General features: G+C 42.6%; 1 long non-coding RNA gene across 1 annotated transcript; it reads right to left on the bottom strand.

Annotated features, from left to right (window-relative positions):
• Positions 1-9,704: 9,704 nt before the first annotated feature.
• LOC117574933 (uncharacterized) lies at positions 9,705-12,413 on the bottom strand. The gene is made up of 5 exons (XR_004572826.2): positions 12,312-12,413; positions 10,789-10,899; positions 10,644-10,724; positions 10,493-10,573; positions 9,705-10,423 (listed from the first exon to the last, which is right to left on the bottom strand). It is a non-coding gene; the product is annotated as an uncharacterized LOC117574933 (long non-coding RNA).
• Between the last annotated feature and the right edge of the window lie 1,297 nt (positions 12,414-13,710).

Here is a 13,710-nt window from a genome sequence, read left to right as displayed (position 1 = left end):
TTGAGAGTAGGGTGACCATTAAGACCCAGACCTGCAATTTCTGTTCCCGGGAGAACCATCCGATTCGATTGTGCCCTCGATTTCTTCAGATGGGTGTCAATGAAAGGGTCAACCATATCAAGCAAAAGAAGCTGTGCTTAAATTATTTCGCACGAGGTCATGTCCAGGCCAAGTACACAAGTGCGCACTGTTTTACGTGCAAGGGTCGTCAACATACACTCTTGCATCGAGTCAACCCGACGCCGACAGTCACTAATCCCTCTCCTAGTACACAGTCCACTCCCTCCCAGTCAGCTAATTTGCAATCTTTCCTGGCAGTTAACACACAAGGTGTTCTGCTGAGTACAGCTGTTGTACACATTTGCCATCACGGCGTTCGGCACACAGCACGGGCTCTGATCGATTCTGGATCAGAGGCTTACTTCATTTCTGAACGATTGTTCAAGCGCTTGAGGATGCCATACACATCCCTTCAAGCCCACGTCTCTGGGCTGACTCAAGTTGTAGCAGCCCAGCCCCGAAAACATTCTCAATTCCTAATTGGCTCCCCGTTGCGACCAGATGTGCAGGTTGAGGCGTCGGCTTTCGTCCTTCCTCAATTAGCAGGAAAACTGCCCTCATGCTCTCTTCCACAAACCATCCTCGACAATCTGCCAAGCATCCCGCTGGCCGACCCCAAGTTCTATGAGAGTTCGCAGATAGACGTGCTTTTAGGCGCGGATATCCTCCCATCCGTTCTTCTAGGCGGCTCTCGTCCGAACGTTTGTGGGTCCCTCATTAGTCAAGAGACGATTTTCGGTTGGATCATGACCGGCACAGTGTCAGGATCCACTTCTAACACCATCTCGTCCTTTTCGACTCGACTGTCCGTCGATCGAACTCCTACGATTGGTCCTGTGACAGGACCCCCCTTCAAATCTATTTCAATTTTTTCGGCTCGACTGTCCATCGAACGAACCCCTAAGAATGGTCCTGTGACGGGACCCCACTCGAAACCCTCTTCGGCTCGACTGTCCGTCGAGCGCACCTCTAAGCTCAAGCCTTCATTAGGCCCCCACTCAAAATCCGTTTCGTCCCCTTCGGATCGACTCTCCGTCGAACAAGCCTCTATGATCGATCCTATATTAGGACCCAACTTGAAGTCTTCGACACCTTCGGCTCGACTGTCCGTCGAACGAACCTATACGATTGGTCCTGTGACAGGACCCCCCTCCGAATCTCTTTCAGCTCGACGGTCCGTCGATCCCGGACGGAGACAAATTCTTCCTCTGCACCGGTAACTCCGCGCGGGGTTTCCGTGCCTCCCGGCACAACCTCGCGCCAGCCCAGGAGCCGACGCGACCACCCGGCACCCTCCAGTGAAGAACCACCAAGGACGTCCCATGTCAACGTTTCCCAGGCCGGCATCCACAGGCCCACTTACCCACGCACCAGGCCCGTGCCTAGCCACGCCAAAACACTGACGGCACTTTCCAGTACAAAGGAGTGAGTATACTCCCCACCGCGGCGATCAGGCTAGACACGGGGACGGCGGCTTTCGAAGCGCGAGTGCTTTTAGATACGTGTTGTCCTGTAAGCCGCATCAGCGAGTCGTTGCCAGGGGCCTTGGGCCTCTCCATCACTCGCATGGGCGCTGAAGGAGTCTGCACGGCGTCGTTGCGCTCCAAGATACACCCACTCTATCTATCCTGATATTGTCCTGCCGGGTATCCTCCCAAGTCTGATGTTCTTTGCAATCCCAATATTGCAATTGGGGGAGAATGTTGATGCGATCGCATTGTAGGTGAGTGGCACACTATCCGTTCCGCCGACCAAAAAGCACTCGATGCTTTTCGCTCACCCGCAATGCGCTCACGCGTAAGAAAGCACTCAAGATCCAGTGCTCTCAACTTCTCTCTCTCCCACAACTCTCCACCGCAGAGCCGAGCTTTGCAAGGGCTCGGCGCTAGATCTGCAGAATGTCGTCGGTATTTTGCCTCTCCAGTATCGATCTACATTTGTTTAATAGCGGTCACCCCCAATAACCCCCTCTCTATACGTTTTATTGTTAACAACCCGAACGTTTAAATATATACTTAAGAAAATATAAAACGCGAGTGTTTTTATTTAATTACGGGAAAGGGAAATCTGGAACCTATCTGCGCCACCACAATAAATAGTAATATCTTAAAGCCGAAACGCGTCAGAGCTTCAACTCAAGATCAAAGCATTGTTACAGTCGTTCATATTGCAACACAGTCGAGGAATCCCATTAAGTGGTCCACTGCTTCAAGAAAAAGCAAATTTATTCGCTAAGCAATTTAATATTGAAAATTTTAATTGTACTGTGAGTTGGATAAGCCGCTTTAAGGTCTGGCATAATATTGTCGGCGGTACAGTCAGTGGAGAATCTTTGTCTGTACAAAAAATCGATGTTAGGGAGTGGCTTACAAAGGTTTGGCCTATACTACCAAAAGATTTCACTGATGAGGAAATTTTTAATGCCGACGAAACTGGACTATTCTACAAATTAACTCCCGACAAAACATTAAAATTTAAAGGTGAGAAGGAAAATTATTTTGAAGAAATCTGTTTATTGAAATTTTAATTTATAGGTGAAAAATGCACTGGAGGGAAGCTGTCCAAGGAAAGGATAACTGTGCTTGTTGCAGCCAATATGAGTGGTAATATTAAAAAGCAATTATTGGTTATTGGAAAATCAAAGCGACCTAGATGCTTTAAATATGTTCAGTCTTTGCCTGTGATTGGGATGCTGAGCTTAAAAAGAAGAAAAAAATATATTGCTATTAGTTGATAATTGTCCAGCCCATCCCCAAATGAGCGACCTAACAAATATCACATTAGTTTTCCTTCCACCAAATACGACATCTGTATTACAACCAATGGATCAAAGCATAATTCGAGTGATTAAATCAACTTTTCGAAAAAATCTTGTACTTAAAATAATCAGCAATATGGATGAAAACAAAGATGAAAATTACCCGAAAATAAGCATACTGGATGCCATTTTAATGATAAATGATGCATGGCAATAACTTTCACCATTGATTGCGAATTGTTTTAAACATGCTGGGTTTGCAGAAGAAAATTTAGATGGTTCCAGCAGCTCAAGCTCAACTAATATTGAAATCGAAGATGACATTCCTCTATCGGTTTGGGCAAGAGCTCTAAAAAATCAGCTACCGATTTCAAAGGAAGAACTGGATGAATATGTTCTTATTGACAATGGTGTGGCGACTTGTGAGGAACCATCCGAAGACAGAATTGTTGAAAATATGTGTAAAGACCCGTGATATCAAGTAATAAACACGCACTTTGTGGTACTTAAATTTCGTTTATTTTATTTCTTTACTTCACGCACGTCTGTCGTGCTCGCTCACTTATGTTGAACTAACTCTCGTCTCTCTTGACACTCATCGCTCGTGTCCGCTGCTAGCATCGTCGCTCTCCTTGGCGATCTCGCTGCTCTGTGCAGATTCCCACATCCCTCCTTTATTAACAAGTTTCAGCTTCAACGGTTGATGTAAACTTTCCGCCAACCGCTCCGTTCGATGTTCCTTGTTTTCCCCATCTTCCTGGTAGTCCTGTACCGATGTCCTATTATCTCGAGCGTTACCTAAAGGAGAAATTACCGATGCCGTTGCCTCGCTTGTCGTTATTGGAATCTTCTTGACATGGGACACGTTCCTAATAAGTGTCTTACCCTCTGCCGTAATTTTAATAATATTATTGTTTCTTTCTACTACTTCATATTCGGTGTCGCCAAAAGTTGGAGTTTTATTTCGATTTCTTTAGCCCCTCTCTTTTTGTCTGCCTGTTCTTTCCATTTTTGTTTTAGTATACAATCTCTATCCCTTTCAGCCGAGTCTGTAAATTGTTCATCAATGTCATCTATACATGGAACTTTGTCGCGAACGACCCTATTGAACAAAAGCTGAGTTGGAGCTACTCCTGTAGTCCCGTGTGGCGTCACGTTGTGCATGAGTACGAACTTCTGAATCTCCTCTTTGTAATTATTTGAATTTGAATACGCGATTTTTAATCGTTTCACTAAAGATCTATTCATGTTTTCTACCTCCCCATTAGCCTGAGGCCAATAGGGTGGTGTCTTCACCTGCTCTATCTAACCTAATCTACAAAATATTTCCTTCATTACTTCAATGAGGCTAGCTGACGAAATAGAGCGTAAAAATTTAAATTCCATATAGCGAGAGTAGTAGTCTATAAAAATCAGGATGAACTCGTTATTGGGTAAAGGACCCAGCAAGTCGGACGCTACCCAAATCCATGGGCCAGTTGGAAATGGATTTCTATCCATGGGCGCTGGTCTGGCTGGTTGAGAAACCAGGAGGCAATCTTTGCAGCGTTTTACGAATTTTTCAGCGTCGCGGTCGATCCGAGGCCACCAAATTTTCGATCTTAACCGCCTTTTCATGGCCGATTCTCCTGGGTGCCCTTCATGAGCCAGCTCAAGAATCCGATTTCGAAGTGATGTTGGAATAACGATACGATTACCACGCAGAAGGAGAGGTCCTATTGTTGACAACTCATACCGGAATGGATAAAATTGCTTTGGGGACTCCGATTTCCACTCGTCGTTCTCTACACAGGCCATCGCATCAATGATTTCTTCGTCTTTCACCGAGTCCTTAGCAATTTCCGAGATGGTCATCGATTTTGGAATACTGTTTTCGATGATATGCAGGATACTGTATTCGGTTTCTCTTTCACAAGTGTTGGGTGGTGTTAGCGGACAAAGTCGTGATAACGCATCAGAAATGTTCTCTTTTCCTGCTTTGTACACTACTTTAAAATCGTATGACTGCAGACGTAGGAGCCACCTCTCTATACGAGCTGGTGGTTTCGATGTTGGTTTGAAAATTGCTTCCAAAGGTTTGTGGTCGGTCACCAGTTCAAATCGAAGTCCAGCCAGGTAGTAATAAAATCGCTCTACCCGCCCAGACTAGGGCCAGACTTTCTTTCTCCGTTTGTGAATAACGTTTCTCAACATCCGATAATGCTCGGCTTGCAAATGAAATAATTAAGGGATCATTGTTAGCCGAGAACTGCAATAAAACTGCTCCGAGTGCTACAGGACTGGCATCTGCTATGAGACGGGTGCGATTTCCAGGGTTGAAATATTGAAGATTTGGCACATATGCCAGTCGATTCTTTAAGTTGAGAAAAGCGTTTTTCTCTGTTTCGCCCCAGCTGAATTTCGTGTCCTTCTTTAAAAGTTGACATAGAGGTTCCGTACAGTCTGCTAGATCAGGAATAAATTTCCCTACATACGTCACCAGACCGAGAAAACTTCGTATCTCCTCTTTATTGATTGGCTCTCGAAATGCTTTAATAGCATCAACTTTATCGGGATCGACTTCAATGCCTCTATCGGAAAGAATGTGGCCAAGAAATTTAAGTTTTTTGCTTTTCCAAACGCATTTTTTGGTCATTAAGCAGTACGTTGTTTTCCCTGAATACCTTGCAGACATCTCTTACGGTTTTGTCATGTTCCTCTTGACTTTCTCCGAAGATAATAACGTCGTCGATGTAGTTCATAACATTTCGAAAATCTACTACAGCTGCTCGAGATGACGTTGAAAAATTTCTGGAGCAGAATTTACTCCGAACATCAGTCTTTATATCGAAAAAGTCCCATTGGTGTTATAAAGGTTGTGATTTCCCTGCTGTCTTCATCCAGTTCCAGCTGATGATAAGCGTCTTTCAAGTCTAAGCGCGAAAAGAATCGTGCACCTTTAAGTTTGGTCATAAAAGATTCAAATGTTGGTAATGGATACATTTCTCGACGAATTGCCTTGTTCGCCAGACGCATATCCACGCAGAGTCGAATATCGCCATTCTCCTTAAACGCCAGGACAATTGGGGAGATCCATCGACTCGGACTCGTAACAGATTCAATAATGTCTCGCCTCAAAGCTTCATCCAGCTTCGCTGCAACTTTATCTTCAAGTGCCACTGGGATCCTCCGCACCGGCTGCTGAACAGGCTTGATTTGTGGATCAATGCACAGCTTTATTTCGACACCTTTCCATTTGGGAAATGGTGCGGTCGTTTCAACCCGATTGATACATAGGCCAAGACGAAGAACATTTAGCTTTATGGCTGTCTCACGCCCCAGTAATGACTGTCGTCCATTTTTAATAACAAAAAATGTAGCAATCACCTCGACATCTGGTACCGCTGATATCGGTGCTTCAAAAACACAAATTACTTCAAGTAATTGATCAGAAGCATATCCTCGGAATTGTTTTTGTGAATGTGATCTCACATTAAACACCGCCGGGGTTTTTCTTTTCAGTGTTTCCCAGTCTATATGGCTGATGAGGTTGAATCGCGAACCAGAATCGATAATAAGAGAAACTTCTTGGCCTCCAATTTTGCAGCTGATAAGCTCTTCTTCCTCGTCGCTGCATATTCTAAAGCAATTCGAGCTTTCCTTCTTCCTTTTGAAATCAGGTCGACCCTCTCCAGCACAATCGTCATCTAGTCGACGCTTGAGGTTTCCATTTTTAGGCTGAGGATATTGTTTCGACTTGCATTTGCGTGCAAAATGCCCTATTTTCGAGCATTTATTGCATTTGGCGAGTCGCGCCGGGCAAACGGGATCACTATTGCCATGACCCATCCGACCACACCTAGAACATTCCACTCCCGGTTTTGCTTTACGAGCCACAATTTTGTTTATTGCCTCAACGGTTGGCTTCTGCATGGCTTCGGCTTGTTTGTTAATTTGCTCCTCGACTTGACACGCCTCAATAATCTCGTCTAGGGAGTGCTCTTTACTCAGAAGTTTCTTCTTTAATTCAGGAGATGCCCACGAGTCCAGTATTTTGTCCTTAAGACAGATTTCCTCGATTTCCTTTTTCGATTCGCCAAAGAAGCATTTATACATTTGTTGTCGTAGCCGAAGAATAAATTTCTAGAAATTTTCCCCTTCCTGTGGAGCCAAATTGCGAAAAAGGTGTCGTTCGAACGTGGAATTTTGCTTAGGTGAAAAATAGGCATTTAACTTCTCAATTAAAATACCGCAAACATCATTGTCCAGCTTTTCATCATATTCAATTATTGCGCCTGGTAGTGAGTATGCAACAGTCTGCAACTGTACTCCACCCAAATGAAGTAGTTTTGTTCTCTTGGTTTTTGGTGACTCAATTTGGTCAACCTCCATAGCTATGGTGAACGCTCTTAACCATTTTTCCCATTCATTTCTGAGCACCGATTTTTCAATCGTGTCACATAGAAATGGTTTAAGAATATTATCAGTCATCTTATCTGAAACACAAGATTTTATTATAAGAAAATATTGGCTTGTTATTACTCAGCCTTTTACATGTTTTCTTTTTGTCGACTTGTATTTTATACACGATCGATTTAATATTTGGCTTACGCAAGACGAAACTCTTTCGCACAGCCTTCTCTTTGTACGTACATATGTATATTCGTACTTATTTGCATCTGTATATGTAGCTTGCATAGGTTTATCTCCCACACTCAGCCTTTTCCATATACAATGTCTCTCTTAATATTTTGGCTTGTATGACACCCAGCCTCTCTTTGTTAGAATAATTTCACTCTCTTTGGCTCACATACAAACGTGTGTACGTTGCCGCGATGGACTTGTTAAATTTAACACTTCATCATTTTCTCCTTCTCTTTCCTTTTACTCTATGCTTAGAGATTTCGTCTTGCGTGGAGAACATCGTCTCTGAGAGCGAAGCCTCTCACGCCAACATAGACACAAAAGCCGTTATTTTTCGTTTTGTGTTCTACTTTCGCCCTCCTTTTTCGTTCGTTTTCATGTACCTACATTGGAATTATATTCCAATTCACTGGAATTGAGTTTCACTTAGAAATAGTAAATTTCAAAATGCACTTATAAATTCAATTCCTATTTATTTTGCACAAGATAGTAAATTTACCTCGTCGCCAATGTAAAGACCCGTGATATCAAGTAATAAACACGCACTTTGTGGTACTTAAATTTCGTTTATTTTATTTCTTTACTTCACGCACGTCTGTCGTGCTCGCTCACTTATGTTGAACTAACTCTCGTCTCTCTTGACACTCATCGCTCGTGTCCGCTGCTAGCATCGTCGCTCTCCTTGGCGATCTCGCTGCTCTGTGCAGATTCCCACAATATGTATATTAGATGATGGACAGGATAGCGACGACAACATGGAAAATCGAAATGAAGATGAGTCAGCACCTAGCGTTTTGGAGGCACTGGGCTGCAGTGACGCGACCCATGGACACGGAGCGGCGGACACTAGGAGGAATACCAGCCATTACATGGAGACACGCTGTCTCAATACATCGTATATGCATATGCATGTACACGCACTATAAGGTTATTCCAACTGGATGGTACTTGCAGCACTGTACCTGGAGACGCGCCAATTGCTTCGCCGACAACTGGAACACGTACTGCCACTATGGACAAGATGCTAGGCTAAGGTTTGCGCTAGCCAGCGCGGCCGGCTCACAAATCCAGCAGCGTCGATTCCACCGTCGCGTCACACTATACGGCGCACTGGAATTGATCGACACGCTGCAATACGGAGATTTATGCTAGGCTAGTGTCGCGCAATTTATTTAATTATATTGCGCCACTGGCTCAAAGCTAGCTACTGCCACTACAATCGCTTGGCATTGCCATGCGATGAAGAAAAAGCTCTCCATGTGAGCAAAGCTCTTTTGTTTACATTCTCTCAATCGAGCTTGCACTGCTTTGCATATAATTGCATGCCAATACAATACACACACATAGCTACACATACACACAGCTGCATGTGTATTTCAAGCTGCAAATAAGCACAAACACCAGAAAGCAACCGTCGCATACGAAGATGCATACAAATCCAAATTCGGACAGCTTAGCGGGCAACTGTGGACTAGTCGACCACTGCTTGCTGTCCTACATCTTCGCAGCCCACTTTGCACCTCTTCGTTGGACAACTGCTTGCAGACAATACTCCTCACCACTGGAAATGATATGCTGACGGTTTACATGCACTGCCACTCTACACCTGCACGTATGAGTGTAGTTTTGCACTGTGGCCCCCGCATCACCATCAGCTGCCATCTATGGTCCAACCCTGACGTCAACACACACACCAATCTGGACCAACTACATTGTCGCAACCACCCCTGGCCTAGGACCTGCGACAACTCCAGCTAAGCGCCACCCGGCTCATGCAGACCATCTACATATGGCAGTGTTTTTATTTTATATTTATTGTAAAAATTTTTTCCACTAAGCCATAGCCAATACTCATATATGTAGATCGTGACTGCGGCGACTTGGCATACTGGTCCTATGGCCAGATGCCAGACTGTCGCAGTTTGCGATCTATTAATTTTAAAGTCATTACCTGGAGCATTTACCTGCAATACCCTGTAAATACGATTCGCAGCATGTCCTCTTGCGAGTTGCTCGCAACGCGGCCGTCCTTACGGGCGGATACGTGATAGAAAGGAATAGGCGAAAATCTACACAAAAGGCGATTGGACCTGTACGATACTTTCTCTCTCCCTCTTATGTCACCTCTAACATTAAGGTAGCTTTAAGCTGTATCCCTCTGTTTTGCACAGTTAGGCCCACTGTGCAATGGCCACTGCCGATAGGGACGACAGAGTGTCGAGCCGAGCGGACGTGTTTGCTGCGCTGCCACTACTGCGAAAATTAATTAAGCCAGCTCATACCTAAGCGCCTCCGTTCCCCGAACTATAACTACAAGCCCTCGCCGGCGCCGCGCCGCAAGCAAGCCAGTCCAGCGCGCGCCAATAAACACAACAAAAAAAAAGTGAATAATTCGTGTTTTAATTTGTGCAAGAAAATTTTTTCACAGCAATGGCCGCCAACAACTATGCCATTAAATGCCAAGCAGAGACAATAAAAGTTAAAGTGAATACGCTAAAAAGCAGTCCCAATACATCAAAAAAAATAACCCTGTGAAAAAATAGTTAAAAAGTGCCAATTACTTGCATATCAAAGGTCATAAGTTGACTCTATGCCAGAGTGAAAACTTATTGACCTTTGACCCGACTCGAAAGTGGAATTAATTAACATAAAAATCTCGATGAAAATTTTGTGAACTTTGAACCCACCACCTCCGCCATCATAGCTACCGCTCTCACCAGCGCTCCCAATTTAGCGATCTCTCAGTCGCAAATAGTGCCATCACTAATTTCTCTCTCACTTTCCCTTCACCTGTTCACCGCTGAACAGAGAGATAATTGAACGGGACACAAAAGACAATAAGTGAGAGAGTGTCAAATAAGAGAAAGAAAGGGCATGACCTATCAATATGTGCATTGGCACACTTTCATGTCTGCAAGTGACTGTTTTAATGTTCGTGTATTGTGTGCACATATACACGTCTGTCACTGCCACCAGCCAGTACTACATAAAAGAAAATATAAAAATGAGAACAAATCGTATTTTGCACCAATTCAACGGTGGTATACTTACATATTGTCCTCTGCCATTACACTGCAAGCGCACCTGTTGCGTTGTCAGCTTACATTGGTACTACTCAATCAGCAGCCAGCACTACAATAAAGATGAACATACTATTGAGATTATATTGTGACTTTTACCAATCAAATGGTGGCATACTTACATATAGTTCTCTGCCAATATGCTATCAGCGCACCTGTTGCGTGACCAATAATCATTCGGCAGCCTATACTACCAGCCAGTACTACAAATTGAGAACATACAAATAATTACATATTGTATTTTGCACCAATCAAACGGGGGCATACTCTCATATTGTCCTCTGCCATTACGCTGCAAGCGCACCCGTTGCGTGGCCAGCAAATCATCGATACTACTCAATCAGCAGCCAGCAACTACATATGAACCGGCACACCCGGCTGTAAATAACTTTATGAGCATTCGAATTTTAATGACGAGAGTTTAACGCACAGCATCTCTGGTTTAAATAATGCTGTACGCGACTGTTTTTACATGTCAAAAATGACTGCAAAACAATCAAAAATTACTGATTATTTAAATTAAGAATACAAAGAAAAAGAAAATAAATTAATCTAGTTATATTAAGTTTATGAATATCGGTTATATGTATGTGTACGACATATATATTTTGAAAAACCAAGGTTATTGAAATAAATTTTTTTGTTTATTTAAAAATTAATTTGTTTTATTTTTAAAGCCTATTACGAACTGGCAACCATAAAATAAACAAAAAAATAATTTTTTTTTGCTCCTGATTGGTGCGTCTTCCGGGTATAACGACGTAAAATGGTCGGTCCTTGAAAGTCGTTATAACCGGAACCTACTATATTTGGTATATCGATATAGTACCACATTCAAAATATACCATAGACGGCATAATATACCAGATTTACGGCCAAATCAGCTAAAACCCCTGGTAAGTAGGCGTTTTTGCTCATACAAAAGTATTTCCTTAATTACTTCCGCAATTTTTATCTGACCGCAACCAAATTTTCAGGAGTCACAATTACTATAGTTCTTATTGTACACACACACACAAAATTCGCAGCTCTATCTCTAAAGTTACGCTTGTTATTCGATTTTTTTGATTTGCGGAAGTGGGCGTGGCAAACATTTAAAACAAACTTGATCTGCATGCGAACATTATAGCTCTATCTTTTATAGTCTCTGAGATCCCGTGTTTCATACGGACAGACGGACATGATCGTCTCGACTATTGATGCCGATCAAGAATATATATACTTAATAGGGTCGAAGATGCCTCTTTTTACCTGTTACATACATTTCCTGCCGGCACAAAGTTATAATACCCTTCTACCCTATGGGTAGCTGGTATAAAAAGAGACAATCAATAAGCACATGCAATGGGAATAGAACTTACCTTCGGTAATATTGAAAGGGTGAAAGTCTTTTGCAACTAAGGCTAGCTGCTTTCAAGCTAAAGAATCCCGAAATCGCATCGAAACAACTTTTTTTTGGGAAAAATGTCCAATTTGGGGTGTGACGCGTTATGTTAAGACATGCACTTATGGCGGCTGAGGGTGCCCGTGCCTTGCTTTGAATTATGCACCAGCACATGCTTACAGCTCCGGCAGTACACAAAATCTACATTATTGCCATTATAATTAACGCAATCGAAAAGTTTCCACACTTCACTCCTGCCCTTTTTATTTTGTATAAGCTTTACACATTCACTATTTGCTATGTTTGCACGCAGATCAAGTTTGTTTCAAATGTTTACCACGCCCAATCCGCCCCCGCAAATCAAAAAAAATCGAATAAAAATCGTAAATTTAAAGGTGGTATATACCTCAGTAAAATTGATATTTGTGCAAAACTTATTTTTGATGTAACGCTTATTCGAATAACTATATTAATTTGTCGAGTATACACATTTTTTCTCGTATGCTTTGACATGTGTTTCTATGCATTTATTTCTTATCTGCTTTTAATCTATGGTCCCGTTAGCATTTAGAAGAAGACAAAGTCATGTGTTTAGTAGAAAGTTGATATTTGTGCAAAGTTCTGCATTTAGATTTTGAGCTCGACACGTCAACTGACCTCCAGCAAAAAGTGGTTTATTTTAAGAAATTGTTCATTTCTTAATGTAAAAAGTTTATATTGTTGCCATTTTTGATCTATTTCGCGAGATTTCTAAAATTATTGATTAAAAATGCCGCGTGCACTCGAATTAAGGGAAAAAGAGAAGACTGAAATTAAAACAATGGCTGAGTTTGGCGTTAAAGTTGGCGAAATTGCCAAAAGAATTAATAGGCATCGCAATACAATTGGAAATTATTTAAAAAACCCAGAGAAATATGCGCAAACGAACCGCAAGGGAGCCGTTTTGAAAATAGACGCGCGCACTAAACGGCACATTCGAGCCTTGGCAACAGCTAAGACAATGAGTTGTGCACAAATAAAAGCGGAATTGCAGTTGCCATTAAGCAGACAAAGAGTGCAACAGATTTGCAAAAAAATTTGAACTTGCAGTATGATGCAAAGGTGCACAAACCAAAGCTCTTACCAAGACATAAGAAGGCCAGGCTTGCATTTTACGAAAAGTATAAATATTGGGAAAATTAATTTGAAAAAGTGATTTTTAGCGATGAGAAAAAGTTTAATCTGGACGGCCCAGACGGTAACCAAAAGTATTGGAGGGATCCTAGGCATCCAAGAAAGAGACAGACAGACTTGCCATAAGCGAAACCACGGTGGTGGTTCACTTATGGTTTGGGTCGCTTTTAGTGTTAAAGGAAAGTCTCCTATATGCTTTGTACCTGGACGGATAAATGCGCAAATGTATACGGATCTCCTAGCAAGTGAACTTATACATTTGCAGAAGAGTTGCATGGCGAGGACTGGATATTTCAACAGGATAACGCTCCTATACACGTTGCGAGGTATACAATGTCGTTCCTGGAATCGAAAAATATACCCCTATTTCAGTGGCCAGCAATAAGTCCAGACTTAAGCCCAATTGAGAACCTTTGGGGCATCCTGTCAGCAAAAGTTTACAAGGGTGGAAGACACTTTGAGTCATTGAAGGGCTTGAAGGAAGCCATTGTTAAAGAATGGGATGCCATCGACACAAACACGCTCCAAATCTTGGTAAACTCAATGCCCCAACGTTTAGAATTGGTCGTACAAGAAAACGGAGATTCAATACCATATTAAAATAATAATCTCAAGTCATTTTGTTACTTAGT

The sequence above is a fragment of the Drosophila albomicans genome, chromosome 2R (genome assembly GCF_009650485.2).
Source record: "Drosophila albomicans strain 15112-1751.03 chromosome 2R, ASM965048v2, whole genome shotgun sequence".
NCBI classification, from domain to species: Eukaryota; Metazoa; Arthropoda; class Insecta; order Diptera; family Drosophilidae; genus Drosophila; species Drosophila albomicans.
This window is presented reverse-complemented; position numbering and strand designations above follow the sequence as displayed.